Source organism: Chrysochloris asiatica, unplaced genomic scaffold, assembly GCF_000296735.1.
Source record: "Chrysochloris asiatica unplaced genomic scaffold, ChrAsi1.0 scaffold00386, whole genome shotgun sequence".
NCBI lineage: Eukaryota > Metazoa > Chordata > Mammalia > Afrosoricida > Chrysochloridae > Chrysochloris > Chrysochloris asiatica.
Window position 1 is genome coordinate 181,939 of NW_006408904.1, and position 16,262 is coordinate 198,200.

The following is a 16,262-nucleotide window of genomic DNA, read 5'->3' on the forward strand; positions in this document are numbered from 1 at the left end:
TCTGCCTATGTTGTTTTGTATTTTTCCTGTAGTCTTTCTTTCAAGAAGTATCTTCTGTTCTTCTAGCCACTCTAGGTTGGTCTGCTTGTCCTTTCAAGTGGGAATTTCCCATCTCTGGAGATCTGGATGTGGTTCAGGTTAGCAATGTCTTTTATGACCTAGCATTTAAAGCCACACGTGATCACTATGCCATGGTCGCAGGTTGATCACACAGCCTAGCCCTGACACAATGGCATGAATAACAGAAGTAGGGGATCATTGGGTGCCATCAGGGAGGCTGGCTACCATAAGTTGTTGTTGTTAAGTGCTGTCAAATCAGTTCTGACTCATAGCGACCCTGTAGAGGGTTTCTGAGGAGCAGCTGGTGGGTTTGAATTGCCGAGCTTATGGTTGACAGTCCAGTGCAGATCCTACAGTACCACACCTGGAATCCTACCAGAGTGATTAGTACATAAATTCCAAATGCTGTTGTTAAGTGCCATCAAGTTGGTTCTGACTCATTAGCAACCCTTTATAGGGTTTCTGAGATGCAACTGGTAGGTTTGAACTGCTGACCTTGTGGTTTGCAGTCCAGTGCTGATCCTACAGTGTCACACCAGGAGTCCAAATGAGTCATTTAAAGACAGAGAATTGGTTTAAAAACTCTGTTCTGGCAGTTAATGTGAATGTAGTTGTTAAGTGCCATCAAGTCGGTTCCAATCCATAGTGACCCTGAATGGGGTTTCCAAGGCTGTACATCTTTATGGGAGCAGAGAGCCTCATCTTTCTCCCACAGAGCAGCTGATAGTTTCGAACTGCTGACCTTGCGGTCCACAGCCCGATTCGTAACCACTATGCTACCAGAGATCCTTGTTAATGTGAACAGCTGCTGTTATATTAAACATTCCAAATGTGTATAGTTTAAATTATGAATTTGAGGTCCTTTAGGAAGAAAGATTTATGATTAGCGTCAAGGTGGATCATTAATACAAACTTATGGGAGATCATCTATAATTAACTTGATTCTACCATTTGCCATTGTGAGCATAGAGCCTTGGAGTCTTGGTAGCCTCCCCAGAATTTCTGAAATATGTCACAGGACTTCATTCTGGGACAAGATGCTATTCCATTCCATCTTTTGTGCTATTTCCATGAGACCACTCCAGCAGTGGTTTCCAACCATTTCTCCTTACGGCTGATGATGTTCTCTAATGTCATGTTCCATAGTCCCGTGGGCATTCCTCATACTCTGTGTAAGTTTCATATGACTGGCTTCTACTCTATTCCTTTCTTTTTATTTCAGGAGACATATTGGAATGAGTAAGAGAGAAGGGTTATCGTTAAGGATAAACTTAACTCTGTTCTAATGTATAGAATGTATATATGAAACATCTGAAAGCTAGCAACAAATCCATTGGAATTAGTCTTGGTGAAAGGGCTCAGTGAAGGACACCGGTTTGATAAGCCCAAATTTGAAACCTAGGGACCTAAGTTCTTCCCTGTTAGGCAGCCTGGCAAGATAAACTGGGTGAGAATATCTGTGTGATTTGCTCTTGTCCATGGAAACAGACCTGGATATCCCCAGAAAATTGGCTCTGAGAAGTATTTCAATTCAGCTGTGGTATTGGCTTGTTGCCACCAGGAAATTTTCAGATAGTCTCCTGCTTTCCCAATTAATCTCACTGGTTCTTTCTCTCTTGTTCGTACCTCTCTTGTTCTCCAACCCTGTTTTCTTTGCAGTTTCCTTCTGATATCCATCAACTCCTGTTTAGAAAGACTGTTGTTGACATGTTTGTTGAATTCACTCTCTATATTTGAACATTCTTGGCTGGGTTGTGACAATTGTCTCTTACTCTTTCTGCTAACCACAGCTTGTCAAACCTACCAGCCGTTCCTCAGAAACCTCATATAAGGTCTCTGTGAGTTGGAACTGACTCAACGACACTCAACAACAACAACCCTTTCATTACCCGTCACAGTGGGTAATAGGGGTGAGGGATCATAAACTGATTATTCCACACAAATACATCACTACTCTTGGAGGAAAACAATTAAAGGGGATTTAATTCTCAGAGTTGACATTTGCTCCTTAAGGTTTTTTATTTCTTTTTCAATAAATGAGACTATTTTTGTGGTGAGCTTTCTTCTCTCCCATTTGACAAGTGAGACAACCAAGACTGAGAATAGTTAAGCCACACAGCTGCTGAGTTATGGAGCAAGATTAGAATCTCAGCTTTCTGACACTTGGTCTAGGCGATTTCACTATGCTATAAATGGTACTGATAAAATATTAGAATTGTGGATTATCTGATGAGAGCGCTTAATGATAAATCTTATAAGAATGATTCAAGAAACTAGACTTCTCATTTTAAAGAAAATATGCAGTGACTTTCCCCATTTTGCTGTATGCTTTTAGGTGGATTCTGACTCATAACAACACTAAAAGACAGAGCAGAACTGCCCCAAAATCCTAAAGTGGCACTGTAGAATCAGCACAGGACTGCTAACCACAGGTTGGCAGTTCAAACTCACCAGCTGCTCCTCAGAAATCCCATATAGGGCAACTATGAAGCTGAATCAACTTGATGGCACTTAACAACAACAACAGTCTCTATGGGAACAGATCCCTAGGGTTTTACTGGTGGATTCCAATAGCTAACCTTTTGGTTAGTAGCCAAGTGCTTAACCATCGTGCCACCAAAGGTCCTTTTCCTATAATGATCTAAGAATAGTCTTAAGCGTTAAAAAATTAAATTTAATTTAGCAAGTTAAGTTAAATGGAAAGACAGTAGCAAAAGTATCAGGATTAAAGGGTATCTGGAAAGAAGTGCAGTGGTCATACTTTAATATTGACAGTGAAGAGCTAAACTGATAAGGGTTTTTAAATTTTTCTAGTATTTATTGCAAACCTACTATGGGCAAGATCTTTGTCTTGACATGTGAGTCCCTATAGGGTCTATGTTTTGTAGACTATTGTAAAGTCTGCTTTGATGGTTACCCTAGTAAATGGTTTTTATTATAACTTCTTTTGAATAAATGTTTCAAAAATAAGTTTCTTTTTTTTGGGGGGTATTTAACATGGGAATGTTGTGGAGAATATTGTTGACCACATCATGCAATAGCCCCTTCCAATGATAGAAATATCTTTTAGATCTTGAGGTGCAGAAGTGTTTCTGAGAAATGGAAATTCTCACAGCCTATTGAGTTTGTTTTGTGATTTGTATTTCTGTGTACCACATTTGAGTTCTGTGACTTGACCACACTTACCAACAGCATCTTACAGAGTTCTCACATTTTAATTACCTTTACTTTGGCTTTCCTCACCTATATATGCTTATTCTATTGTACCATACATATTTCAGAAGTGATTCAAGCCCTTATATAGAATGGGATGGGAAAGAAGTAAACAAAAGAAAGACTCTTGTTCAACACCTATGTTGGTGTCTTGTTCTTGAGAAAATGATTGGGCAAAACTGGATTCTACATCAACCATTGCAAGATGACTAGATCAATGCATGAACATCGGAATTAAATTTGGAGATATAATATCTTTACAGATATCTACAAAGTAAATAGATGATGTTGTTGTTGTTATGTGCTGTGGAGTTGGTTCCGACTCATAGCGACCCTCCACAGGGTTTCCGAGGCTGTAAATCATTACGGGAGCAGAAAGCCTCATCTTTCTTCCATGGAACAGCTGGTAGTTTCGAACTGCTGACCTTGCGGTTCACAGCCCAATTTGTAACCACTTAAAAAAACCTTTTTTTTTAGTAGCATTTGTTAGAGACAATGTATTATTAACAGAGGAGTGAGTGTACAAAGGAAAAAGAAGAGTATATAACAGCCCATAATTTTTTACAGAAATTAAAAATTTTTAATGTAATTTATGAAGAGACTTGGTGGCACAGTGGCCTCTGTATTGAGCTGCTAACGGAGAGGTTGATTGTTCAAATCCACTAGCCACTCCATGAGAGAAGGATGAGGCTGCTAGTATGCTTCTGTAAAGACTTACAGCCTTGAGAACCTGATTGTTGTTATCAGGTGTCATCGAGTCAGTTACAACTCATAGCGACCGTGTATATACAACAAAACGAAATACTACCAGGTCCTACAGCAACCTTGTAATCATTGTTAAGCTTGATCCATTGCTGCTGCCATTGTGCCAATTCTTCTCATTTTTTGCTGACCCTCCACTTTACCAAACATGATATCCTTCTCCAGGGACTGAGTTGTGCCCCATCAGTAAATGAAGGTCCCAAAGTTTTACTCCATTCATGTCATCAAGGTCAATACTACTTTGAGGAGGCAGATCTTCCCCAGTTGTATTTTGAGTATCTTCTTACCCGAGTGGCTCATCTTCAGGCACTGTATCTGATAGTATTCTGGTGGTATTCATAATGTTTCAGTATTCAATATTCTGGTGCTATCTGCTATTCATGGTTCCACTGCTATATAAGGTTTTCATTGGCTAAACATTTGGAAGTAGAACACCTCTCCTTCTTCCTAGTCTGTTTTAGTCTGGTAGCTCAGCTGAAACTTGTGCACCAGGGGTGACCCTGATAGTATGTAAAATACTGGTGTAATACCTTCCATCAAGCCATCATAGTGTGAGAAACTGACGACGAGTGTTAGTTAGAACCTTATGCATCAGTTCAACTCTGTTCTATTGCGTCTTTATGAGTTGGAATCAACTTGATGGTAGTAGGTGGTGAAAATTTTGTTTTGGACTTAATATTCTGCAGTCAGTGGTCAGAGAGGCTTCACTGAGAAGGTTACGATTCTGCTCCTGCAAATCCAAAGGTCTTAGCACTGTGTTGTGTGAGAAATTGTGAGACCTGCTTGAAACCCCGGGCTGGTTGATTGATTGAGCAAGAACCATGCTGGAATTTGTTGTGTCAGATTTCTCAGTATAATGAATGCTTTTAATTGAGCTTTGTTTCTGGATTGGAGGAGTTTGTGGGGAAGAAGAAACAGTTCCATCGAGAGTTTTCTCTAGTGACAAAATAAATAGTGTACATCAGGGGTTCTCAAAATATGGTCCATCAGCATCGCCTTGTAAACTGTTACAAATGCAGATTCTCAGGTTCCATGCAGACTTGAAGAATCAGAAACTCTGGTGGCTGGGCCCCGAAATCTGTATTTTGACAAGCTCATGCAATGTCTGATTCTCCGTGCAAGTCTGAAAGCCACTGCAATGGAAGACGAGAGCATGAACTCAGGAATCAGATCTTGGCTAGAATTCTAACTCTATCCTACAAAGCTTGGTGACTCTGGGAAAATTACTTAATCTCTATGTGCTTTAATTTCCCCATCTATAAAATATTGACTGGGGTAGGATTCCCAGTGGTTTGGCAGCTGAATTTGGTTATCCCCGTGGTGAAATTTAATACAGTGTAGTTAACTCTATGATGATTGGCTATGAAAATAAATTCTTTAATTAAGTGCCACAGAATCAGTTTTGACTCATAGCGACCCTGCATAGGGTTTCTGTGGAGCAGCTGATGGGTTTGAACCGCCTACCTTGTGATTCAAACCAGCCTTTCAGTCTAGTGCTCATCCTAGATTGTCACAATTAATTGAAAGGATGTTTCCTCGGAGGTGTGGCCTGTTTCCAATATACTGGATACTCAGGGAAAGCTTGCTTGCTTTCTGCTGGGTTCGTGTCTTGCATCTGGCTCTTCACCCAACCTCCAGTTCTTTGGGCTTGAGCTAGTGGCCTGCTCTATTGCCTGCCTGCCTTCCAATCTTAGTTAATCTGACCCAGACTTGGGACTCTTCAACCTGTATAATTGTGAGCCATTTCTTCGATATAAACTTCTCTTTATATGTGTACTTATATAAATTTCACTGGGTTTGCTTCTCTAGAGAACCAAGCCTAAGACATATCTTCTTCAGAAAGTTGTTATAAGGCTTAAATTAGTGAATACATTTAAAACAGCACCTGGTACATAGTAAACCAGTTGTCTCTGAGTTGTTTTTTGACTGATGGCATATGCCAGAGTAAGCCTGTGCTCCGTACATATTCAGTGACTGATATTTTGGAAGTAGATTGCCAGACCATTTTACTGAAGTGTCTCTGAGTAGATTCAAACTGCTAGCCTTTTGGTGTGCAGTCAAATATATAAACCATATGCACTACCCAGCGACTCCCTGCACATATTAAAGGTCATTATTACTGGAAGACATGATGTCCTGGAAGAACTGAGTGATCTTCTTTCCATAAGAACCCTAAAAAACCTCTCAAATACAGCCTTCTTTCAGGAATAGCTACTGCCTAGAGTTACTGGGATACAATCAGAACAGAGGATACTTTCAAAGTTCTGTGTGCACATTGTATGTTAGTCTAGAGGCAGCCCTGAATTATGAAAAACTTAACTTTCCTTTTTAGCATCCTTAAGTCCAGTCCCAGATCTATGATTCCTTGCTTGGGTTTTGGGGAGAAAAATTCACACAAAAATCTCAAAATCAAATCATTTAAAACTAACTTTATTTTAAAAAGAAATACTAGCTTCACTGAGTATTCCAAAATTGTATGTTTGGGAGAAGGATACAGACAGAACCAAATGGCAGTTTGGTGTTATAATATTCCCCAACAAAGTTTGGGGCTTATTCTTGCAACTGCTACATGGATTATTTTCTCCAAAATTGCTACAGCCCCCATGCATCAGCACAGGTTGAGGACCTGGTTTCCACTGAGATCAGTAACATGATGATTCTCCTCCTTCCAGTATTTGACGGTTTCCCAAGATGAAATGCAGCTTAGCTGAATTAAGTGGATGTCAATAAGATGAAGAACACCAGATTAAATGGGATTTGTCTCTTGGCAGCCCACACACCTAGTCTGGTGCATCTGTTGGGCTGAGTCACTCAATCATGCCAAAGTAGTTACTGACATGATCAGAAAAGGTGGTTTGTTGGGAAAATGGCTGGACTTGGAGAGAGCTGGAACCTCAGAGATTCCATGCTATGCTTTTGCAATCTAAGGATTCAGATAACCTCTCTTCTCTTCTTAGTTGTTTTTAAATGCTTTCGATTCGGTTCTGACTCACATCTGGTTTGCAAGGCTATAAATCTTTGCAGGAGCAGAAAGTCTCATCTTTTTCCCATGGAGTGACTGGTGGGCTTGAACTGCCAACCTTGTTTATTCTACAGAGCCACGGTGCTCCCCACTTCTTCTCGTTGTTGTTGTTAAGTGCCGTCGAGTCGGTTCCGACCCATAGCGACCCTGTACAGGGTTTCTGAGTGTGTAAATCTTTACGGGAGTACAAAGCCTCATCTTTCTCCTGCGGAGCAACTGGTAGTTTCAAACCGCTGACCTTAAGGTTCGCAGCCCAATTCGTAACCACTACGCTACCAGAGCTCCTTATAGTGAGTCAATAAATAGAAAACGATGGTACAGTGCACTAACCAGGTCCCACGTCTTTGCAGTCAAGTTGTATCTTTCAACGGAATATAGAGATGCAGGCTATAAAGTACAAACTGGTGACTTCTAGCTGCCATCTAGCTCCTGACTCATGGTGACCTGGAAAGCTGTGATCATATGGTTTTCACTCACTTTCAGAAGTAGATTGAGAGGTCTTTTGACAGGACTGTCTTCCTACTACGCTATGCCTTAGTCTGGAAGCTCCAGTGTGCTTGAGGTGCACTGACCAGCAATTAAATCAGTGTCTTCCACGTTGTTTTTGTTAAGCGCTGTCAAGTTGGTTCTGACTCATAACAACCCTGTATAGGGTTTCTGAGGAGCAGCTGGTGGGTTTGAAATGCGGACCATATGGTTGACTATCCAGTGCGGATCCTACAGCGCCACACCAGAAGTTAAGAATTCTACCACAGAATGCTCACTGCCTCACGTTGTCTTGGATACATGCCTGAGATTCTTCCACCTCTCTCTACTTCTCATGGCTCAGGTCTGAGTACATTTTGAGAGTGAGGAGAATTCAGTCTAAAGCTCAATCCTAGACCCGGCAGCTGGAGTGAAAGCAAATGCCATGGAGCTGCAACCCAGCCTTCCCGTCATTTGTCCTGTGAGGATCAGCAGCTTTCCTCCACTCATATATTTTCTTCCTATTCTATCCCTCCCACCTCACCATCTCTCCTCTGTGAACGTCCAAGTGAATTAATCTGTTGCTTTGATAATAGTTGGGAAGAGGCTGTGGGGGGATGGTGCAGTAGGAGATGGGAAAGTACCCCATCACTCTGTGGTAGACTTGCTGATGCACAGCCAAAATGAGCAGTTAGCTTGAAGCTCCGAAACAACAATGTAGGATGATTCACCAGCAGTGAAGGGGCTTCTCTTACTCCTTCACCTGCCCCCTGGAATCCTCTCAATCTCTGAAAACAGTGGATTTGTCTCAGGAGACAAAGCTTGTATCTCACCAAGGAAAAAACCTGCATATGGCAACAGGTTGAGACCTCCCGTAGTGGCATAATTTATGATGGGAGCTTATCAGACTGAAAGAAGGGGAGTGAGGGAGGCCTGGGTGAGGTCTCCCCAAAGGAATGCTCTGCTTGGTCCTTCTGCTACATGAAAAATGAAGTGTGTGAGGATTAGTGGAGAGAATCACAATGCCTTGGCCATCTCACAGACTTGGATATTGTGCCTGGCTTCAAAGCACAAGAAATATATAGCCAATACCATTTTAAGGGTGTGGAGATAAATAATGGGCAGCTCACATAGAAAGGCTGACAGTCTGCCTTTTGAATAGCTTGTCTTCTTGAGCAAAATTTCCTAGAGTTGAATGAGGGTCAGATTTAACATTCTCATATCTTTCTTTAGCTCAGCACGTAACTTTGCATGGTTTCCCCTTGGGGTGTATTAAAAACAGGGCTGGTTCTCATGAATGGATAGTTCCCATTCAGAACCTTGCGGCAACTTAGTTTTTTCTCTATCATCTTGAAGGGGAAAAATATCTTCTATAGTTTCAAGGTCAGTTGTGAGCTATTTGAGCTTGGAAGTGAAATGAAACCCTTGGAACGCTTGCCCGTCTCTTCATTCATAATTTGCTGATGTTTAATAAGCCTCAGTCATTCTCCAGCCTGGGTCAGAGGTCAGGCAGTCATAAACCTGTGCAGGGAATTTTATTTTTGCAGAATTAGTCTCTTTTTCTTTCTCTGCTCTTTCTACAGAAGGAGTAGTTTGTTTTTGCTGTCTTGTTTCTGTGGATCTTCAGAACTGCTCTTAGGGCTTGAGGAAGTCTTGAATGTACAAATAGCAACGGCTTCCTGCCTGGGCCCTGTGTGCTCCTTTAACTTTTAAACTCAGCAGCTGGAGTCCCTAGCTCCCTGGGGCCAGGCCTACTTTTGCTCTTGCCATCAGGGCTGATTTTATTCCTGGTAGGGGAATGTAAAGGAGACTAAGGTCAGAAGCAGGGCAACTAGGAATCCAGTTACCCTTACTGCTGTCTTGTCATGTTCTGACCTGGTGCTCTCAGTCCCAAACTGGGCCCTGCAATCAGTGATCAGTTTTTTAATCCTCTTCCTGTTTGTCCTCTTTGCAGCATTGTCCCTGTTGACACCACCTGGTTTCCAGGCTATCACTTGTTTTCTGGTTCTCCTTCCTCTTCTCAAGTGGTCCCAGCCTCCTTGGAAGGCTATAGTTCTCTGCTTATCCTGAAAGGTTGTCATTTCCCAGGGTTCTATCATTTGTCAGAGAGCTCTAGTAGCATAGTGGGTTCTGTGATAGACTGCTAATCGCAAGATCAGCAGTTTGAATCCACCAGCTGCTATGTGGGAGAAGGATGAAGCTTTCAGCTGTCATAAAGACTGACATTGTTGGAAATCCTATGCAGGGATGCTACACATTGGAACCGACTTAATGGCACACAATCATTATCACCTATCATTTGCCATCTTCAGGTCTATCAGTAATATTATTTACATGTGTGACCTTAATCACCACCGTCAGGCTAATGAACCCCAACCACCTCAACCTAGTTCCAGAGTAAGTTTCCAGGATGTCCAACCACATCTATATGTTCCTTAGTAGCTCCAACTGAACAGGTCCCAGTACAAAATCTTTATCTTCCCTCTCAGTGTAGATGTTTTTATTAAACATACACACACACACACACACACAAATGTAAAACAAACAAAAACAAATGTTTATAGAGCAAAGTGGGTTTCCATGTAACAATTCACGTAGACATTTTGATTTGAGACATTGATTGCAACCCCCACAATGTAACAGCACTCGTACCCACTTCCTCCCCGTGTTTACTGTTTCCATTTGTCCTTCTTTCTTATCTCTTTCTGCCTTCTGAGCTTTGGTAGTGGTGGTATGCCACAGAGTTGGTTATGACTCATAGTCACCCTGTATAGGGCTTCTGATGGGAGCAGAAAACCTGATCTTTCTCTAACAGCTGGTAGCTTCAAATTGCCAACCTTGAGGATAGCAGCCCGACTCATAACCAGTACACTACCAGAGTTCCTTCTGAGCTTTAATCCTGGGCGAATGTTGCCCTTTTGATCTTGTGTGGTTGACTGTTCCCCTTATAGGCTTGTCTATCTGTTGATGGCAAGTTGAGCAATGGGGATGAGTTTAGTTCACAGACTGAAGTGTGTTTTAGGGGTTCTGCCAGTCTCTATTAGACTAGTAAGCTTGTTCTTTTTTTTTTTTAAGTTTTTATTGTGAATTGAGTGAAAGTTTACATGAGAAAGCAAAACATGAGTTTTACATTCAACAAATCGTATACTTTGTTTCATTACAATGATTAGAATCCCTTCCGTGTACCATCAGTTAACAGTATTTCTCTCTATTCATTTAGCTTGCTCTTTTTTGTTTTTGAGTTTTGTGCCACATATTTCTCCTACTCCATCCAGGACTTCCTATTGTGGTCCTTTTCATAGTGGTCAAGAGAAGAAGCCGGGTACCATCTAGATTTTCTTGTTCAGGGTCATGGAGGCTGAGGTTAGTGTCTGGTCCATTAGTCCTTTGGATTAATTATTTCCACGTATCTTTGATTTTCTTCACTGTTCTTTGCTCTGAATGGGGTGAGACCAATAATTGCACCTTAGGTGGTAGCTCACAAATTTTAAGATCCCAAAGTCGGATGTAGAACATGATCTTTGTGGATTATGTTATGTCAATTAATCTCAATGTCCTCTGAGAATACGGTCCTCCAGGTCCAGCAGCTCACTGCCTCTAGGTGTTTGATTATGTCTGTGAAATTTTCATAACTGTGTCCCTGTATGCTGTCAGTGTAAATCTTGTCGTCTTGAGTTTGATTAATGGAATCATCCTCCATCCAGTCCATCATGTAAGAAAAACCCCACTAGTTGCTCCTCAGAAACCCTATACAGGATCACAATGAGTTGGAATTGACTCAAAGCACTTATCTACAATTACAGTGACAACTTCCTTAAAGATTTTGTTTTGGAAACCCGCTAAAGGATTTCTAGGAGTCAGAATTGACTCCATGACAGCGAGGTGTTTTGTTTGGTTTTTAGGTTTAGTATACAATAAGCGCTCAGTATGGTAGCTGTCAAGGAGCTCTGGTAGCGTAGTGGTTATGAATCGGGCTGTGAACCGCAAGGTCAGCAGTTCGAAACTACCAGCGGTTCCGCGGGAGAAAGATGAGGCATTCTGCTCCCGTAAAGATTAACAGCCTCGGAAACCCTGTGCAGGGTCGCTATGAGTCGGAACCGACTCCACGGCACATAACAACAACAACAACAACATGTTAGCTGTCACTCTTAGTTTTCCTGCCTCCTGCTTTCATAAGTCAAACTGTTGGGCTTTATTAGAGGAAATGTGTGCTATTTGAGTTCTCTTGCCTGGCACTCTAACATTATGTAGAGAAAAAAAGCCATTGCCTCATTTTCACCAAGTAAAATTCAGATTCATCTGCCATGGCATTTTACAAATGCTGAATGACAGCCATTCTGCAGCACTTCATAATAGCTCTTATAGGTGACTAGCGGGAGAAAGAAGAGGTTTCTGTTCCCGTAAAGATTGGAAACCCTACACAGGGTCACTATGCATTAGAACAGACTCCATAGCACACGACCATCACTGCCACATAGGTGACTAACCATCCTGGTTTTCCTGGGAATGGGGGGCTTTCCAAGATGGGGGACTTCTCTGTCCTACTACTACAGAGAGGGCAGTCCTGGACTAATGACTCCCAATGAGTCCCAGTGAAACTCAGAATGGTTTTTCTCTTGAATAGGGTTCCTTTTCTGAAGTTCTGTTTCCAAACATAATTCCCCAGCACATTCCAGAGATGAAAAAAAAAAAGCATGAACTCAAGTGATAGACCTTCATATAAGCCGAGGATATGTATGACCTGGGAGGCGTTGCATACCATCTTTGTTCTTATTCATTAAATGAGCCATTTTAGGGGATTTCTGCAGCAGATCAACTCTTTCTTGCTGGTGAACAGAACTGTCTTGTGTTCTAGCATCATTCTTAACCACTGCAGTTCTCTTCAGCATGGTTTAGGCTGGGGAGCAAACCAAAGGCCTGCTTCTCCTCTCCCAACCAGGATAGAACTGCGGGGGGCCTCTGAGCATAGCCATTGCTTAAAGAAGCCACAGGCCCAGTTCACAGTGAATTGGGTGGATTGTTACTCCCCATCAAAGAGTGAATACCTACCCCTCCACTCATGAAGCCCCTCCCCTTGTGTTTTAAACTGCAGTTTGGTGCCCCCATTGGTACCAGATTTATCTTCATAAAAAATCAATTAGATCACATCCCTTTCTTACTTGATTACTGAGGTCCGTGCATCAGTTGCAAACACCTTGACTTGCTCATAGTCCTTCCTGAGCTGTCTCGTTAGTCCCTTCTCGACATTCTTTGAGTGACCTTTGCTCCATTAACCCCGAACTCACCAGCAATCCTGATCCTCAAAGACCATCATGCCTTTTCATTTGCCCAGCCTTCTACACATACTATTGTCTCTACCTTACATACCCTTTTTCCTTTGCCAGGCAAATTTCTACTCATTCCTACAAGCCCCTATAAAAGATTACCTCCTCTGAGAAGCCATCTTTGGCTCCCCTCTGGGTTCCTATAGGACTTTGTTCAGGCATGAAAAGCACTCAACTGTGAGCCCACCAGCCGTTCTGCTGGAGAACCATGAGGCTTTCTGTTCCTGTGAAGATTTTAAAAGCCTCAAAACCCTCTACAGGGTAGCTATAAGTCAGAATTGACTACACAGCAGTTAAAAATGACAAGCATCACCACTTTGTATGAGAATAAGTTTGCATGTTTGTCCCTCCCTGTAGTCTATGAGAGACAGGACCTGGGTAGATTCTTCTTTGAAGTAGCTGTGCCCAGTACAAACCCATTGCTGTTGAGTTGTTTCAGACTCTCAGGGACTCTATGGGACAGAGTAATGATTCCAAAGGAGCGCTGGTAGCACAGTGGTTACGAATCACACTGCTAACTTCAAGGTCGGCAGTTCAAAACTACCAGCCATTCCGCAGGAGAACAATGAGGCCTTCTTCTCCCGTAAAGATTTATAGCCTTGGAAACCCTGTGCAGGGTCACTATGAATCAAAATTGACTCCACAGCACATAACCACCCTAGGGGTTCTGAAGAGCAGCTGGTGGGTTTGAACCACCCGCCTTTCAGTTCAAACTGACCTTGCAGTCTGGTGCTTATCCTATAACGACACCAGGACTCTATGCCTAGTCTAGAACTGGTATAAAGTTGGAAGAATAACAACAACTAAGTATCAACCAAAACAACTCTAGTTAACTTTGACTGGGAGCATTTACCATATGTTGGATGCTTGGCTAATGGTTTACAAGCTTCATCTCTTTTAATCATTACCTTGATCCTTTAAGGAAAATGATATTATTATCCTCATTTTTCTAATTTGGTCAAGGAGTTCATCTTTGTTCTGTCTAGGTACAAAGAGTTTACTAGGCTAAGACATATTATCAATGGGATGCTTTTTAAAAACTTAAAAAAATACTTGTGTATAACCTTTGTCAACCCATTGTATCATGTTAGAAGCTCTCACGTATGAAGAATTGATAATGCCAGTCGCAAATTCACTCTAACTGCTAAAACAACCCCCTTCCCCTCCAAAACCTATTATATGGCATTCCTTTAACCCAATGCTGGTTTTTGTTTAGTATCTGAAAGTTATACAACTGTACTTCTTGTAAAATATCCTTGGTTAGGATGCTTAGTAGAACCACATTGGTCTTGCCCTAGTTCGTATGAATCAGATTTAAATGGTCTTCAAGGCTGTGTCTTCTTGTTTCCAAGGCAATCTCTGTGTTAGCCGTAGCTGATGCCAGTGCATTGTTACTGCTTGTCCTGCTTTGGTGTACAATTTGGAGTACTAAAAACATTTAGTGAGAAATTAAACCAAGCCACAAGATACGGCTCTGAAATATTTTCCATTTGGTGTACAATTTGGAGTACTAAAAACACTTAGTGAGAAATTAAACCAATCCACAAGATATGGCTCTGAAATATTTTCCATTTGGTGTACAATTTGGAGTACTAAAAACACTTAGTGAGAAATTAAACCAATCCGCAAGATATGGCTCTGAAATTTCTCACTAAGTGTTTTTAGTACTCCAAATTGTACACCAAATTCAATTACAGTTGCATCATTCTAGGTACCTATATAAGACAACAAAAATAATTATAATTTCTCAAGAACCTTCTGTGCTTCAATATTCAGTACTGCTATAATCACCACAATAGTTCTGTGAAGGAAATGGATTTCCCCTATTTTACAGAGGAAGAAACCAAGGGTCAGAAAGTTGCATAACTTGCCTTAAAACATCTGCCTGAGTGAGCAGAGGCTATGAGCACTGAACCGTGATGCACCTCATATCCAATCCCGTGTTCCTCACCAGTTTTACAGCTGCCAGTAGCACAGAGTCTGCAGGCATTCAGCATCCCAATCTAGTTTTAAAAATCAATAGACTGTGTTCTCTAACTGTGCCCCACTACGCATTCTTGGCTTCAGTATTTTTAGTGGTATTCTACATCCTGTGTTAGCAGGGAGGTAACTGGTGGTATCCTGAAGGTAACTGGATGCTTGTTCACTATTCTGTTGGGTAGGATTCCTTTGGGCATTTCTGCTGGGGATGGATAGAGGTGATGCCAGAATAAAGATGTGGCAGCTGGCATAGTAGCTTGACTGACCTACTTAGTTATTGTTTTTAAGTGTCGTCAAGTCGATTCTGACCCATAGCGACCCTGTATAGGGTTTCCAAGGAGAAGCTGGTGATCTTGAACCGCCAACCTTGCAGTTCAAATGACTTTGCAGTCTGTCGCATTAGCCCTCAGTGCCACACCAGGACTCTGAACTACTTAGTGGGACATGTTTAAATCTGTTTTAGTAGGACATGTTTAAACCTCTTTCTGACCTATTCCCAGTCACTCTCCTTCCACCTTGTGGATACTTTTGGTGTGCGGGATCTAGACCAACTAAATGATTGATGTAATGACATGGAGTCTGGAGCTAATCAATTACTGGCCTCAATGATGACAAAACCCAATAAATGCCCTTACCACTTATGAATTATTTTCTTCTCAGTGTTGGGAATATGAGTAAGCAGAAATTTCAGGTGAATCCCATGCCAAGACTAGTGTTACCTTCTGAACTCCTTTGCACACTATGAAAATCTCAACACAGACCAGTTTTACAAAGCTGATGCAACTTGAAAATAATTCTCTAGGCTGTAAAAATTTCATTCATATCCTTTGGGTCAAAGGTCAAACTTTTTTTTTTTTTAATTCCCCAGATGTACTTTTAGATTGCAATGTCAGCATTCAGGTAGGGAAGCAACTGTTTATACATTTTAATGCAAAGAAACTGTGTCTTAATAGCCAAGTAGAAGTGCAGGTTGAAATAATTGAGTGGACAATTTAGTCACTAGCCTAAGTGTCTAAATTTAAATACTATTATGCTGGTTCTGCTTCTGTAGTATCTAGATGTGTGACTCAGTTCAGAACTTTTAATTAACTACTTGTTTTTTGAAGCGGACCTAGAATTAATGTTTCATCAGAACTGTTTTCCTCCTTCCCTTCTTCCTTTGGCTTGCTCTCTACAATAGGAATAAGGGACATGGTAGTGTTAAAATGAGATGCTGGAGCCACCATCTCTGTGCTTCCAGGCTGGCTGTCTGGCTGTGAGAACGCAGTGGACAGGAGTGCCAAGATGCACTCAGCTCTCCTGATGGAATGTGACTGGAGAACTTCGAGGCCTGGTGTGCTGTTTTTTTTTCTTTTTAATTTAAGGTTTTTATTGTGGATTGAGTGAAAGTTTACAGGGCACATCATCAGTTTCACATTCAACAATTCATATAACTT